Below are 14,714 nucleotides of genomic sequence, written 5' to 3'. Positions count from 1 at the left end.
CCCCCGGTGGAGACCCCTTCTTCATCCCCTGCAAGGAGATAGCCCCGATGGAGACCCTCTGCTCTTCTGGACCCCCCCAGGGAGCCTGCTTTTTCAAAGACAGAAAGTGGCAGGGCTCAAAAGTACGGGAGAGGGGACCTCAGAAAGGAACAGGCCAGGGGTTCCCAGCCTAGGGCAGGGAGTGGCTGGGGTGCAGGTCCCTGGGGAGAGCAAGGTCTGCCCTGAGAGAGTGTCCTGCCCATCACTCACACCAATAGGCAGTGCTTCCCTCATAGGCAGAGAGAGAGAAAAGGCCCCTTTCCACCCAGGGGGAGCAGGAATGTCATAAACTCAGGCAGTAAAAGGTGCTTTTCCTCCTTCCCGCAAACACCAAAAGAAAGAAAAAAAAAACAAACCACAAAACAATAAGGAGGTGGGTACCCATTGCTCTTCCATTCTTACACAAAGCCAATCTGAGGTGGGTCAATATAGAGGTGCTCCAACGCAACCTTGCGTTGTCATGTGTGGTGTGACACGAGAAAAGCTCTGTCTCTGCTCTTTGCTAAGGTCTCGCTATGGGATCCTGTGAGGAGAGAAACCCCAGGACCACATCTGCCAGGGACAAGAGCGGCCCAACATCTGCCCTCAGTGCTCACACTGCCCCCCAGAGCTGGTTTGGCCGTAGACGGGATGGTCCTGAGGTTCATCATATAAGTATACCATGCTTTTGTTTATTTCTGTTACAGTATGCCAGGAAAACTGAGCTCCTAAAAGAAAATGAAGTTCATGCTTACTGGAAATAGGTGGCTTTGAAAACCAAGTCTGCACACTGCTTTCCTCTGACCTGCCTGCTCAGATATCCAAGACGGGTCAGATACTACCACACGTGGTTAGAGAAAGGAATGTTCCTGCACCATCAGATAATAATGCTGGCCAAGCTTTTCTTTTATCTTCTGCAACAAGCTCAAGAAGTTGAGACATTCACTAAATAATATCACAGAAGAGTTGTTCACACTCTGGTCCCAGATGACATTTGGCTGCTGTAGCTATTAGGATTTATTCTCCTGGAGCATTCAGCGGCACAGGACTCAATTTCCCTCTCTTCTCAGAATACACCCACTGTTTTTTGTTCTTTGTGTTGCTTAGCGTTGTTTCCCAAATTCTTAATACCTATAGTGGTCTGGATGACACTTCCTTATAACGTATCAACTAGGAAAAATTAAGAAATATTTGGATGTTTTTCTTACCTTAACAATGACATTTTGGGGCCAATGTCAGCAATTTCTCTGTCCAGCCCTCTTGACCTGGTTTGCAGTTCACAAGCTATGAGATCTGCTCTCCCTCAGGAACTGCTATGAAATGTGTTTAATTTCCTTGGGTTTTGCTCTTTTGCCTCAATTATATCCAGTGACCAATCTGAAAGCACTGTTACTGCTACAGCTTCTGTGCCGCAACTGCTGTCTACCCTCTTTTAGGGGTCATGCAGAATATGACCAGGTGGAAGTCTCTGGAGGCCTGGGCAGCATGTGCATGGCATAAGGAGGCAAGGTTTGGTGCCCTGTATAGATGCTTTGGCAAGCAGAGCCACGACTGGATCCCACACTGTGCATTGGGTCTGTGAAGGGGAGCGATGGACTCAACATGTTGATGGCAAGATCTGAGACACCAGCCCCAGCGATGCCCTACCATACAGTGGAGAGGAAGTTTTTCTCACCTTAATGAGCCTACAGAGTGTTAAGCCGTTTTTGCAACGCTTTTGCAAAGGCTCCTTTCTGTTCCCTGCTGTCCGTAACTGGAACGCTGGGGAGCCCGTGAGCCCCACCACTCACCCAGGACACTGCCGTTTTGGATGCGCAGCAGGGAGCAGGCACTGCAACAATTCTTTGGCTCCACGGAGGTGCCTGTTAGTCACATCTCCAGCAGCTTTGGCAGACTTGGTGCAGTTATTATTAACGCCTAATCGCTACTTGCCGACTTTGCTGGGTGGTTGCCAGGATGGGAATTTTCTTTATCAATGGAATTTCATCAGTTGGGTTTGCTTGCCATGCACGAGTTTGTCACATTTAGAGATACAGCCATCCAAATCCTATTGGTATAAACTGGAGCAACATCAATCTCAGTAAGGAAGTGCTGAAAAAAGCCCCGCAAAATCCTGGTTTTACTCCTGGTATTCTGTGTCTGGAGAAACTGCACGTCCAATAAGAAACCACCTTGCAATTGCAATCTGGCACAAGACGCACAGCGATACTCCAGAAAGACTTAATGCTCATCTTGACAAAGTAATCAACTTGTCAAGCAAAGGAAGTCATCGTGGCCAGCGTGGTGACGGAAGGTAACTAATACTCTCCATCTGCAGCATCAGGCAATTAAGGGTTTAAAATATTACAAGAGAGGAGAACTGAAATGTTAGAGAAGAAAACATATATACAGGAGTGGAGACATTAGCAACATGCAAGGGCCAGAAAAATGGGAAAAAAATGCCAGAAATGTTTCATATTCAAATGAATAACAGCCTTAAATGAAGTGGTTAAGGCTTGTTGCATATGGTAAAAATACAGGCTAAGCCAAGCAAATGGTCTCAGGCTAGTAGCACAGAAGAAATTATCTCCCTAGAGCAAAAAGGCATCTGTTCATTTATCTTGGTTATGAAAATGTCCTTGTCAGATGTTAGCAATGCTGAGCTCTCTCTGGGTAGGTCACTTACCTCTTCCCAGCTCCAGAGGAGACTGGTAAGCCACTGTCCCCAGTACACAATGCATCTACCCATCCCGAGCAGTCACCGGCGCTCCTCCCAGGAGCGCTCAGCTCTCCGAGCAGCCGCAGAAGGCACAGCCCTCCCTACGCCGGGAAAATCCTGCTACAGAAAAACGTGGCTGCTAGTAGTAGTGACACTGGAAGGGATCCCTGCACTCTCCTCAAGCCTCGCCTGCACAGAATCACTCTGCAGGGACAGGGTTACTTAAAAAATGACTTTGCTGGCAATATCAGCTAAAATAATTCCTTCCTGCTGACCTCGCTGCTCACTTACTCCAGACCATGGCTCCCGCCCGTTCAGCCCTTCCCGGCACCAGGAGGGGAGTGTTGAGGTCCAGGGCCCAGAACAGACCAGTCTGAAATAAAATCCAGCAAAGACTTGTTGCTGCTTAGAAAAAAAAAAAGTACCAAACAAAGAAAAACCCTAACTTCAGGAGTTCTCTGCTCAGCACACCGACGGAGAGGTGATGCACTGCAGCTCAGAGTTAAGAGGGAACAGCCAGGGCAGGGCTGGGCATTGCTGCCAAAGGTTAGCCTCAAGCTACGGCCAGTGCTTCCACATTTCCAAAAGGAGGGAAAGAAGGGTGACAGTGTCTCAGGCGGGCAATAGCTGGAGCGAGGCAGGAGAGCTGAGCCCTGCACCAAGGCTTAAGGGAACCGATGCACGCAACCACTGACTGACAGCACTGGCATCTCCAGGAAGGCCCGAGGACCCACACCTGATCTGCACATTTCAGAGACCAACAAAAGCAGCGATTCATCACATCCGTCACAGAAACATGAAATTCTCTCTTGTTGACAATTAACTCTTAGGTTTGCCTAGGAAAACGGGTCCTGGTACCTTTCCTCCAGGAGGCTTGGGTACACAGCAGTGGGAGCTCCGTTGTTGCCTTCTGTAGGACCAAGATGATGCCGTCCTGGCCAGGCAAGAGAATGAAGTTGCTCCCCTGGTCCTAAGTGACCACTGAACAGACTACAGGATTCAAGAACACTGGAAATGACCTCCAGCTACATAAAACTGGCATTTCAGTGTGCCCCTGAAGCAGCAGAGCCTCCTGCTGCTGCCGGTCTGAACAGACCGCTGTAGCTGGTTTGGGTTTCTCAGTGTACTGGAGGAGACATTAGACAGTTGTGAGATTCAGTCTCTAATTAAGTCCCTGCAGTGGCAAGATCGCTTCCTTTATAATCACCCAGTGGAAACTGGTACTTTATCCTCTGTACTCAAATTTTTATTTCTTTTACTCTCATTTTCTCTCCAAAGTCTGGAGTCTCCCATTCCACTGGATGACAGCTGCAAAAGCCTTTGACATTCACTTTAAGGACGTTTCTTTTCAGCTGCTTCACATTTCCTTTTGACAAGCTCTTCTAGCAATATTTACCGCAACTAATGAATTAACTCGTGGCTGGACCACTCGCTAGTCTTTTCAGTTCGGCGTTGGTTTAAATCTTGATTAGCTGGCTTGATTTTTACATCTCATAGAACTGCCAAGCCCAAGCCGTCCTGTCACACACGGTGATCCAGAGATGGTTCCTGGTTACGCAGAGCAGCAGCCCTGGGCAGTACACAGGCATCAGGCATTCGGGGGCACCCCGCTTCTCCAGCATGTAGCAAACTGGTGTATTATCCAGAGGAAGAAGTTCAGCTCACAGGGAACATTATTTGGATAGCTGGAAAAGAAAGAGTCTTACTAATTTAAGTGTATGTGAAAAATGATGCAATGCAGCACGCACCACATTTCACAAACATCTTGCACAAGTGATATTACACAAATGCACCTTTCTCCACATTTTTTGCAGATCCTCTTTTCTGTTTCTAGCTTCTCAGCACATCCTCAGCAATGAACAGCAGTCCAGAGTTTCAAATTAGGATCCTTATTTGAGTTCCTACATATAATTAGTCTGATTTGTATAGATTCTGTCCTCTCAAGTCCCAAGATACTGACAGGGTTTGCAGGTGTTCAACCGCTGAGACAGTCAGGTCATTTTTATTTTGGCAACTAATTGTGGGCGTAGCCACCTGATTTTCAGCAATTTGGCTTTCAATTCTAAAATTTTGTTCTGAAGGTAAGCAGAAAACTGGCATTTGTAGCCCAGAGCCTGGGAACACACCAGTCCTTTAGTTGCTTAAGTTCAGGACGAAAAGCCAACACACATGGAGGCTCTTCACTTGTCAGAAGACTCACAACAAAACAGGAAGTTATTAATATCAGAGGCTGAACTGACTTGAGAGTCAAACAATATCAAACAGAAGGTGTCTCCTCTTTTTCCTGTTTATCTCTTGCTATTTTAGAAGCCAGGAGAGACAAAAAGTCAAAGAGTTTCTCAACTGGTGCTATAAGGCAGTGAAATCAAACCGGCAGACTGTACATCATCCCAGTAAAGATACGGCTTGTCTCTCCTCAGGACTTTAAAGCTTTTGCTGCCGTTTTAAACAAGTAGGCAACCTACTTTGAAATGATGGGGTGGAACATGACAAAATAATGCAGTGCAATGGCATGCAGGAATTTAGGCATATTGAACAATAAATGAAACTATGGGGCTGGTAATAGGCTGGCTTGGTATAATTAGGAAAACACTGGAACTAAAGATCTTTCTCCTGAGAAAGTGTCACTTGATTTTTAATTAACACAGGCCATTAGGACTACAGTTCCACGTCGTGTCTGCGTGATGGTTTATCAAAGCACAGTCAAATTACTGGCAGGGTCCTGGGAGGAAGTTCTAGGGTAAAGGAAAAATGCTGTATATGCTGGCTTACCACGACACAGTATAGAAATGAGCAAAACTTGCTGGGCTCATGGCAAAGCCCCATCACATCAGCGCAGCACACGCCAGAGAGCACTTCGCTGCTGCTGAACACAGTATTTTCTTTCAGACAAGGACAATTTGAAAAATTGCTTTTTCTGAAAGGGAACTGGACACAGTCCCTTCTTGAAAGGTGAGACTGAGCAGGAAACCCTGCGCTGGGAGCAGCTGGCGGGGGCAGAAACAGAGAGCCAGCCTGCCGGGATACAGGCTCGTCGGCTGCTAGAGCTCTTCGGTGTTTCATCAGCCACCGTGGAGGCAATGGGGCCAGGGAGCTGCCTTCCTGGCCCCCAGCTTCTCAGAGCATTTCACAGATGACCCATGTCAGTCCCAGGAAAACTGGCACTGGACAGGAAATTAAAGGCAAACCCTAGACTATTTATTCGTTTCAACTTAAAGTTGGGCAGGTGACACTTTGTAGTGTAACCTGGCTTTTCTTTAAAAAACAAACCACAAAATGCTTAACGTTGGCAGTAGATATATCAGGTCTCTTGGAAAGGTTTTCATTCTGCTGGGGAAGCAGGAGATGTGAGGACTCATTTGCTGGGCTCTTTTTCAGTTATTTGGAGGTTTGGGTCTGTTTCTTTTTTCCCATCCTATCTTGCTGAGCCACTCAAAGCCATGTGAAATAAATTCCTAGAAGCGAATCACTCCCACAGAGCCCTATGCCTCTCAATTCATGCCAGAAAAACACTGTTTGTAGCTGCAGAAGACAAAAAAAAAAAAAAAAAAAAAAAAAAAAGAGAGATGCTTCTTCTTTTCTGTCCTTGAGAAAGCTTCAGCTGCAAATGCAAGGCAAGAGTCACACTGTTTTCTTTCCACGAGGGTTGCAGATGCCAAACAAAAACATCACGGATTTCATCGCTACCTCAAGGAAATCTGCTGTAAATGACTTGCAGGGCCTGGCACCTCTGACAAGATTTGTTACCTACAGCACTGATGGAAGCAGCATGTTTCTCCCAGGAAGGCACGGCAGTCAGCTGTCCCCCAGAATGGCATCTTTTCTCCCACTCAGGCCACTTTGGGGGGTGTTGGGTAAAGAGGGGCACGGCAAGCAGCTGCCTGGGTCCTAGGCAGGCACTTTTGTCATCATTGCTACAGTCCTTACTAGACTCTTTCATCATCCCAAGCTTCATCCCTACAAGGGAAGAAAAAAAAATGTTCTCTCTTAACAAGAGGGCACAGGAGCACAGGCAAAACCAAACGGCTGGCCCCACTGGCTGGCAGATGCAATTTCATGTTACAGCTGAGTCAAACAGCTTCTTGCTGCAGATGAGGACGGGCTCCTCTCTGGCTCTGATCCCGTGCTCCCACTCCTGCCTTTGCCACTTTGCTGACTCCACTCTGAGGACACTGTTTCAGGGATCTAAACCAAAGAAAATTAACTCTGCAAACCAACTAAACTAAGTCTCCTGAGTCCCGTGGTAATATCTTAGCCGCTGGATCTCCTTTCTTGCAAGTAGGGAAAAGAAAAAAGGTAAGGAGAGGGCAAAGACAGCACCTTTGAAGGCTTGCATCCACAAGGATCTTATACTCTTTTTTTTTTTTTTTCTTTTTCTTTTTTTTTTTTTTTTTTTTCCCTTTCTCTCTCCAGCTATCACTCCAGCAAGCTCCTGTTTTGCACCGCAGTGCTCCTCAGAGGCCAAGCCCGTTGAGGACCCAAGCTGTTCCCCAGCTCCTGGCTCAGCACACGCCAATCTCTCCCGCACATGGTGAGCACGCAGCAGAAGGAAGGAATAACCACTCATCTCAGCCTCACCCAGGCACCAAACGGGATGCAGGAACTGGGATGCACGTCCCTCTTGCAATATACCCTGCGGCCAGCCCTAGCCAGCCACCTCTTGCTGCAAAGGGTCTGTAAATCCCAGGATTTACCCGCCTGCACGGTCCTAGCAAGTATCCCAGCGATGGGTGGCTCCTGCCTGAGCTCATGGATGAGGAGGAGGAAGAAGGGAGTAAGAACAGTTTCAGATTAAGTGGAATTAAGCAAGGCAAAAAAAGTGGTCACTAGGAAAAGAAAATGAATGATATAAAAATAGATATGAATAGTTTTCATGTTTTAAGCAAGAAATGCAAGAGACAGGTGAAATGAGGCAGAGTGGAGGGAAAGCATTCTGCAGAATGAATTAGAGAGATTTACAGCAGAACATTAGTTCCCTGTGTAGATCAGGTCAAACATTGCTTTGCATTTTAAAGTCAGATGCCCTGAGTGCTCTGATGGACTCCCTTTGCTGTCCAGAGCGTACAGTCAAAAGGTAATGCAGAGTGAAACTCTTCAGGGCCTGATATGGCAATCTCTCCTACCATCCCTGAATGCCTCACAGGCTCTGAAGTATTATTCTCATATGCCTTGGGGTTATGGAAGCGCTGTTTTCCCTTGGAGAACGAGGGGCAAAAGGCAGAGGGAATGGGAGCATCTTACCCAAGGGAGTCACTGGCAGGGCAGAAACCTGGACACAGATCATCTAAGTCCCAAGGTACCACCTGAACTTCCCGACACACCCTCCTCTCCCCCAAAACGTGAGAAAAGAAGAAAGAAAACCAAAGCCATACCGCAGTGGTTTGAGTCGTTTGAGAGTCCTGGCTGCAACCTCCCACACAGCAATCACCGCACAATCCTGGCTGGTTTCACCACTACCATCTTACCTTTCCCCTCTCAGGTTTTCGGTTGCATCTTGACAGAAATTGGGAGCTGCCTGAGGCAGAGGCTGTTTAACCTTCCCCATTGCTTTGCGTGTGGCATGCAGTATCATGGGGTATCTCGCAGGTTTTGACTCTGAATCGAGTTTTTGACTCTGAGAGTTAAATTATTTAATGCCACTTCTGTCTGCCTTATAAAGCCTTTTCATCCCTGTGATCAGCTAGGAGAAGCAATACACATGAGCAAGAGCCATCCACGCACGCTGCTCGGGTTTTACTATCCCTGTTCATTTTGAGATTTTTGATAGTAGGGAGGTTATTTAGGTTGCAGGCAATAGCTCTTGAGGGTGACGCGAATCTGGCTCGTGAGTCAAAACAAGCCTAAAAGACCTGCACACAGCAGAGATTGCTTTATAGGAATGAGGCCCGGCAAATTTATGAAAACTGACGCCCAAAGTACTGATGTGAAGGATTTACGTGATAGAGATGTGAGTATGTGTTCCTGTTCCCCTACTGACTATTCCTATGTATCTCCTCTCTCCCTGCCCTTCAAGGCTTTGCTCTGAATATAGTGGTGTATACTATTCCCGAGGAGTCTTGGGAGAGAATTTAGAGGGTAAAGATTTGCTTCAAAGCAGATCTTCAAACATCTGTTTGTACTTATGGCACAAATATTTAGCACACTACAGCACAGAGCTGCCTGTAGCTTCAAGGCAAACGCAAATGCTAAGCGGTATTAAACACTCATAAACATAAACAACATAGCCTGGAGCAGCTTATCGGTTAGGTGGTGATGGGTGGGGAAAGATGCGTTGTGTATTTAAGGCCCAGTCTTTTTCCCGCCGATTTTTTCCGTGTTAGTAATGAGCCAGGGAGAGAAAAACTCTCATGCGTTTTAGCCTGGCGATATTGCTGAGGTCAGCCAGTCCCGAATCCCCCCTGCAGTGGCTCCTGCTTGCCGCTGCACCAGGGTGCAAGGGCAGCCTCTGGCTAGCCACCCTCCGAGTCAGGAGAGGGAGGAGGCGACGGCTAACGGCAGCTCCACATCTCGCAGCAGTGCCACCTGCCACAGCGGGCTACGCCTGTGGCGGAGTGGAGAGTACAGCTGAAGGGCAAGGGGCAACCTCCCTGGTATCAGAGGCCTTACTAATTGGCCATACAGAAGCATCAGAGGGAGCCCCTAGCCTCAGGAGACCTTTTGGTTGGAAAACAGATGAGCAGATGAAGACATTATAACCTGCTGCTGCTTGACACCGCTCTGCCACCAAAGGCTAGTGTGGAGCTGAGACACCCGAAGGACGCTGGTACCTTTGTCTGAGAGAGAGGTATGATTAAACTGATAGAAGCTGGTGGTGTTTCAGTCCCCCATACTCCTTCTAGGTGAATGAGGAGATCATTTGGCTGGTTGAAGTCTCCGAATCGTCTCCTATTAGGATCAGACAACCGCCACTTCTGGTGCAAAGAGGGGACAGAAGCATGGGGCAGAAGCTGGAAGGACCTGAAGCATGGCAGCAGTGCTGGTCTTGATGGGCATAAACCATTATGGACGATATCTCAGTATCTCTAGTTCCCAGTCTTCTATCTAGTCTAATCCCATCTCCTTGGAGATTTCAACTCAAATGCCATTTGCGGCAGCCCTGCCCTGGACATATGCTGTCTTCTGCCAACTCCGCTGCAGGGATAGCAATCTGTGCCAGCAGAGAAGGAATAAACAGCTGGGTGGGTCACCTCTTCACTCACCTCACCATCATTCACTAGAGCTCATTTGTCAGAACCCTAAATCACAACACAAACACTAAAAATCAGTCCAAAATGGATATGCCTAGACCACAAAACCTGCAAATTCTCTGAAAACGTGCAGTCTAGCCCAATAAATAGCGTCTTCCCCAGGAGAGCCAATTTTGGTTCTCCAAGCAGAACAGCATCAACAAGAAAAGTACTTTAACACCAATATTTTTGGCAGTATGAAAACATCCCTGTATATTACAAGGCACTTGTAATACGGGCAGAGGTTTTCCAATGTAGATCCACATTCACTTCTGCGTTTCTGGACATGAGGAGGGCTTTTCAGTCATGTTGAGCTAATGCGACTGAGCCAACAGGAATTAAAGCTATGCCCTCTTCTGCCTGTTGAGACATGGTGAAAGAAAGCAGCCACCTTAAATCAAAGGGTCGAGGTTCAGGGAGGTGCTCCAGCTAGAAATCAGAAGGCAGTTTATAGATACTTTGATAACTTGAGCTTTTATCATTCCACAGGCCCCCAAGATCAGTTGGTGAGGGCTGAGTGAGTTTCCTCATATGGTGTTTGAAGGCAAAGTCAATCTACATTTGCTTCCCAACAGGCAAGCCCAGGCAGCTAGAGCATGTTATAAAAAGAGGAGATTAAATGCAAGTTTTGCAGTGCTACTGTCTGAAAAGATACAATCGGTTCTATCGTTAGGAGTTGGGATTTTAAACCTGATGTAGGCAGCTCTGAAGCACCAGTTTTGTCAAGAACATCCCATGCGTTGTCCTATCTTGAAAATGGAATTGTTTAGCTATTAAGAGATTAACGTAATCTCTGCGTCTATGAAATTGGATTTTGAAACCGCTTGCTCACTGCACTATCCCCAGTGCAGGGAATGAAACCCCTGCTCCTGTTCTCATTGCTACAAATTACGGGTCACACCTTGTTTGGGCCTGGGGTGTGCTGGCGTGGCCGACGGGACAAAGTACCTGGCAGGCTGTGGGAGGAATCTGGCAGGACGAGAGAAACTGTTATTCCTTGGAGGCTGCTGGTGATGTACCATGTCACTCTGGACCTCTTGGTGCGGGCTGGCCCAGTGAGAGGGATACTGAGATGGTCGGGACAGAGCACACAGGCTATGAGAAGGGCTTGTTTGGGTTTAGCCCAACACCTCCTGCGCATGGTGGATGGAAAAATAAGGGGCAACAAGCCCAGGCTGGAGCTTGGGAGATGAGAATGGACATTAGGGAAAACATCTCCCAGAGAGTGGGACTCTCCATCCTTGGAGGTTTTCAATACTTGGCTAGACAACACCAAGGCTGACGTGACCTAGTGTGATAGTCCCGTGTTAAGAGGGAGTCTGGACAAGCTCGGGCCTTCAGAGATCCCTTCCAACCAATGTTTCTGTGTTTCTGTGCTTCTCCTAGCGAAGGAGCCAAACGTTGTTCAGCTCTGTGGATCCATGTCCTTTTATGCTAGCTAAGGATCTGGCACTGCGGTCTGAAAGGCCTGAAAGAGTGTTTAGAAATCGCTTCAGAAAATTGGTTTGGAAACCTTTTTTCTTCTGCTCACGCATTCAGACGTGGTCTGAAACAGAAAGCTCTGGAAACAGAAATTGTCTCAAATATCTGGCTTCACAAAAAACTAAAAGCAAGAGCAGGATTTTCTCAGCTGTGAACACCACCTCCTTGGGGGTGCAAGTTCTCAGTCACCCAGGACTGCACAGTCTCTCCCATTTGGGGCAGTAATAATTCTCAGAACGATCCCACGTCTTGTGTGGGGCCACAGTGGCCACAGTTTTGAACTCCACCGGGTCAGTCTGGGCTTCAGGGAGATAAACATAGTTACACAGGAGATGTGCACGTGCACAAGCTGAAGCCCTGTGCCTCCACTTAGAGCAAGAGGATCTCCTAACCTCCTAACTGTACACCCAGCTTTGTGAGTACCAGATTGTAAAGAAAGCTGAAGTGCACAAGCTGGATGAAAAGCAGCACCAAGTCAAGCAAAGGACCTCTGACAGCTGAATCACCACCTTGTCCCATGGCACAAATATTCTCCAACATCCTCTGTTCCTCCTGTAGGATGGAATGTGCTGCCAGAGGTGGGGACAACCAACCACCCCAGTCTCATTACAGACTCCTTGCAAGGTATGTCATGGGATCCCCAAAATAGCATCTCCGAGCTGCACACTGAGGAGGATGCTGGGACACAGGTGAGAAGTACAAAGAAGACTGCTGGCCCTACACATGCCTTGGGAAACTGGGGAGTTTAGAAAAGCTGCCTTTGAAATCTGGGAAACCAAAGCTGAGTCTGGTTCTAGTGAATGGGGGGCAGCAAGGAACGCCAAAGCAGCTCTGCTGAGTGCTGCATGCTTCGCCTCCTGCTCTTCCACCACATTTTTCTTTCTTTGGCATACTCCCTTGCCTTTCTAAGGAGGGTAATTTAAAATGGGTGTCATTATCATGCATAGAGGGGAAAAAAAAAAAAAAAAACAAGCAAGGTTTCCTCTGCTGGTTTAATAAGCTGCCAGCTTCCAACAAACTAACAGTCAAGGTTAAGAAATCCAAGCCCCTCCTCTACGCTGCTTCCCCCTCCCACAGCCAGCAGCAGCATGCTGTGCTCTCCTCCAACCCACGGAGGAGACTCCTCCAAATGTGGCTTGTGGTCCTGGGAGCACGGTCTGGACATGAGTGTTGACAGTCCTGTTGCTTCACTTAGAGGTAAATGGTAGAAGAAGAGGTATCCCAGGGCAGGAGGCAATTGCTGCAGGGATTTCTGCTTGTCGTTGACTAACCCAGACCATGCCTCCCTGCAGCATCTTCTGTTCACTTGAGTTTCCTGGCCATAGTGACTCTCTTACTGCTTCCACCATGGTGTACCCATGCACACCACTCCACAGGCACTTCAGCTGGCTCCTCTTCTGGTAACAGACAGACCATGAAGCATCCTCTGCCTGTCTGAAGCAACTCTTTGGCCCTTGGGTATCCTTAGCCAGAGAATATCAGCTCCATGCCCCAAACTTTGTAAAGTTTGCTAGCCCTTTGCATCCTCTGGATGTCCCCTGCCAAGTTCCCCTCTCTTGGGAAAAGGGAATCTATTTGCAGAGTGAATTCCTTATGGCAGCACTGGCTACAGCCTGTGACAAGCCATCCCTCTGCAGTGCTACGGCCCTACAGTGCTGTCCCAGGTGGGTTGTGGGTAAAAATAAAACCACGGGGGTTTTAAATGGTTATTTACCCTTTTCTGCAGCAGCTGAAAAACAAAATTAGTTTTCAGTCTTTCCCAGAAGTATCCTTGGCTGTATAGGCTTGAGCAGCACCCTGGCAGTAGCAAGGTTGTTGTTAATGACTGATTGCTCCAGGGTAGTGGAGGATTTCGTGCTCCTGATACAGAGAAAAGATCAGAAGAGAAAGAAGTCAAATGAGTGGGTGCCTGTGTTTGGTTACGCTTCTGCTGATGCATCTGGCAGAGACTGCAGAAATGGCTAGATAACTGGTGGAAGTGCTTGGATAATATGGGGAGCCCCGGCACCTCAGAAGAGAGACAGGCCATGCCACCACCAGCAGCAAACTGCCCAACAGTGGTGGAAGGGACAAAGAACCAGAGCCTGTGTCCTCTGCTTTCAGGCAGGAAAAAAAAAAAAAATCTTTCGTACTTTCTCTTTCTTTTGGACTTTGTAAACATTTTTAGAGACTGTTTATACACGACTTGTTTTGCCCGGTTGGATGCATCTGGGTTACTTGGTCTGTCTGTCTGTTCTCTCCAGTTTTAATTACACTACAGCAATTAATAACGCTAATTGCTGTTTTGACTAAAAGCTATATTTTTCCCCTCTGAATTCCATATTGAATTGACAGCACACACACACACAAAGCCCCAATACCACCCACAATGCCTCCCAGGGCTCCTGAGATGCCCCTAAGACCAGATCTGAACCTCAAAATGAAGACATGGCACAAAAGTGCTGCCTCAGGGCTTCTCGCCACCCAAGAGCATGCTGGAAGCCCAGGTGCCTGCGCTAGACTTCTCACCCCAAACTATATTCAGCCCGTGACGACTTGCCCCTGGCAAGTTCTCCTCACCCAGCAGACAGCAGCCCCGCAACCTCTGCTCACCGTCCCAGTACCACGACTGGGCCAGTCGTTCTGGGGAGCTCTTTGCAGCAGTGGTACCGTGGTAGCTGTGATGGTCCTAACTAAACCAGACTGAACGGAGACAAAAGGAATGGCAAAGGTGGCATCACAGGAGGATGACACGGAGCAGCTACAGTCCCCCTCAGGGTTGCACCGGCACCACATACTGCACCTCGCTGGGACGTGCTGCAATTCGAAAGCCCACCTGCACGTACCGTACTTCCAGCTGGCAGGGAGACGGGCATGAGGGCTGGGGAGAGCTGCTGTACGCACTGGGCTGTATGGATGCTCTGGAGCCAGAGGAGTACCCAGTCAGCGCTGGCGACTGACAGCATTTTATACATACGCACAGCTTTGCATGGTCTTATTGGGATCCGAACATCTGCTACTGCTTAAAAGACAACTCAGTCCTGACCCACCTACAGAGAAGATCTTGGGTATTGTTTTTTAAAGCAGTGGATAGGTCAGAATGCAATGCTACCAGGAAAAAGCCCAAGTGGGCACTATATGTTACATTCGGCTCTACATGCTCCTGGTGGCACTATCCTGCCCATATCCATCTATTATTTCTTAGAGCCAGCTCCTCTGGAACACGTGTGTTTTGTTCCTTCCTCGTTCAGGGTCCAATGCAGCATGATCCTGGTTGTGAGTACTGGCTCCTGGGGACCACAGGAGTGACA

The 14,714-nt window shown here is 47.9% G+C and overlaps 1 long non-coding RNA gene across 6 annotated transcripts in view; it reads right to left on the bottom strand.

Annotated features, from left to right (window-relative positions):
* Positions 1 to 14,714, bottom strand: part of LOC116959114 — a 59,274-nt gene that overhangs the window by 1,286 nt on the left and 43,274 nt on the right. For 4 of the 6 annotated variants that reach the window (XR_006165362.1, XR_006165359.1, XR_004405653.2 and 1 more), the window contains 2 exons: positions 6,464 to 6,673; positions 1,227 to 4,401 (listed from right to left, as the gene is read on the bottom strand). This is a non-coding gene — a long non-coding RNA (uncharacterized LOC116959114). The remainder of the gene's footprint in view (positions 1 to 1,226; positions 4,402 to 6,463; positions 6,674 to 14,714) is intronic. The other 2 variants (XR_006165360.1, XR_006165361.1) reach the window with 2 other exon arrangements.

This window comes from Tyto alba, unplaced genomic scaffold (genome assembly GCF_018691265.1).
Source record: "Tyto alba isolate M040663 unplaced genomic scaffold, T.alba_DEE_v4.0 Super-Scaffold_2, whole genome shotgun sequence".
Lineage (NCBI taxonomy): Eukaryota > Metazoa > Chordata > Aves > Strigiformes > Tytonidae > Tyto > Tyto alba.
This window is presented reverse-complemented; position numbering and strand designations above follow the sequence as displayed.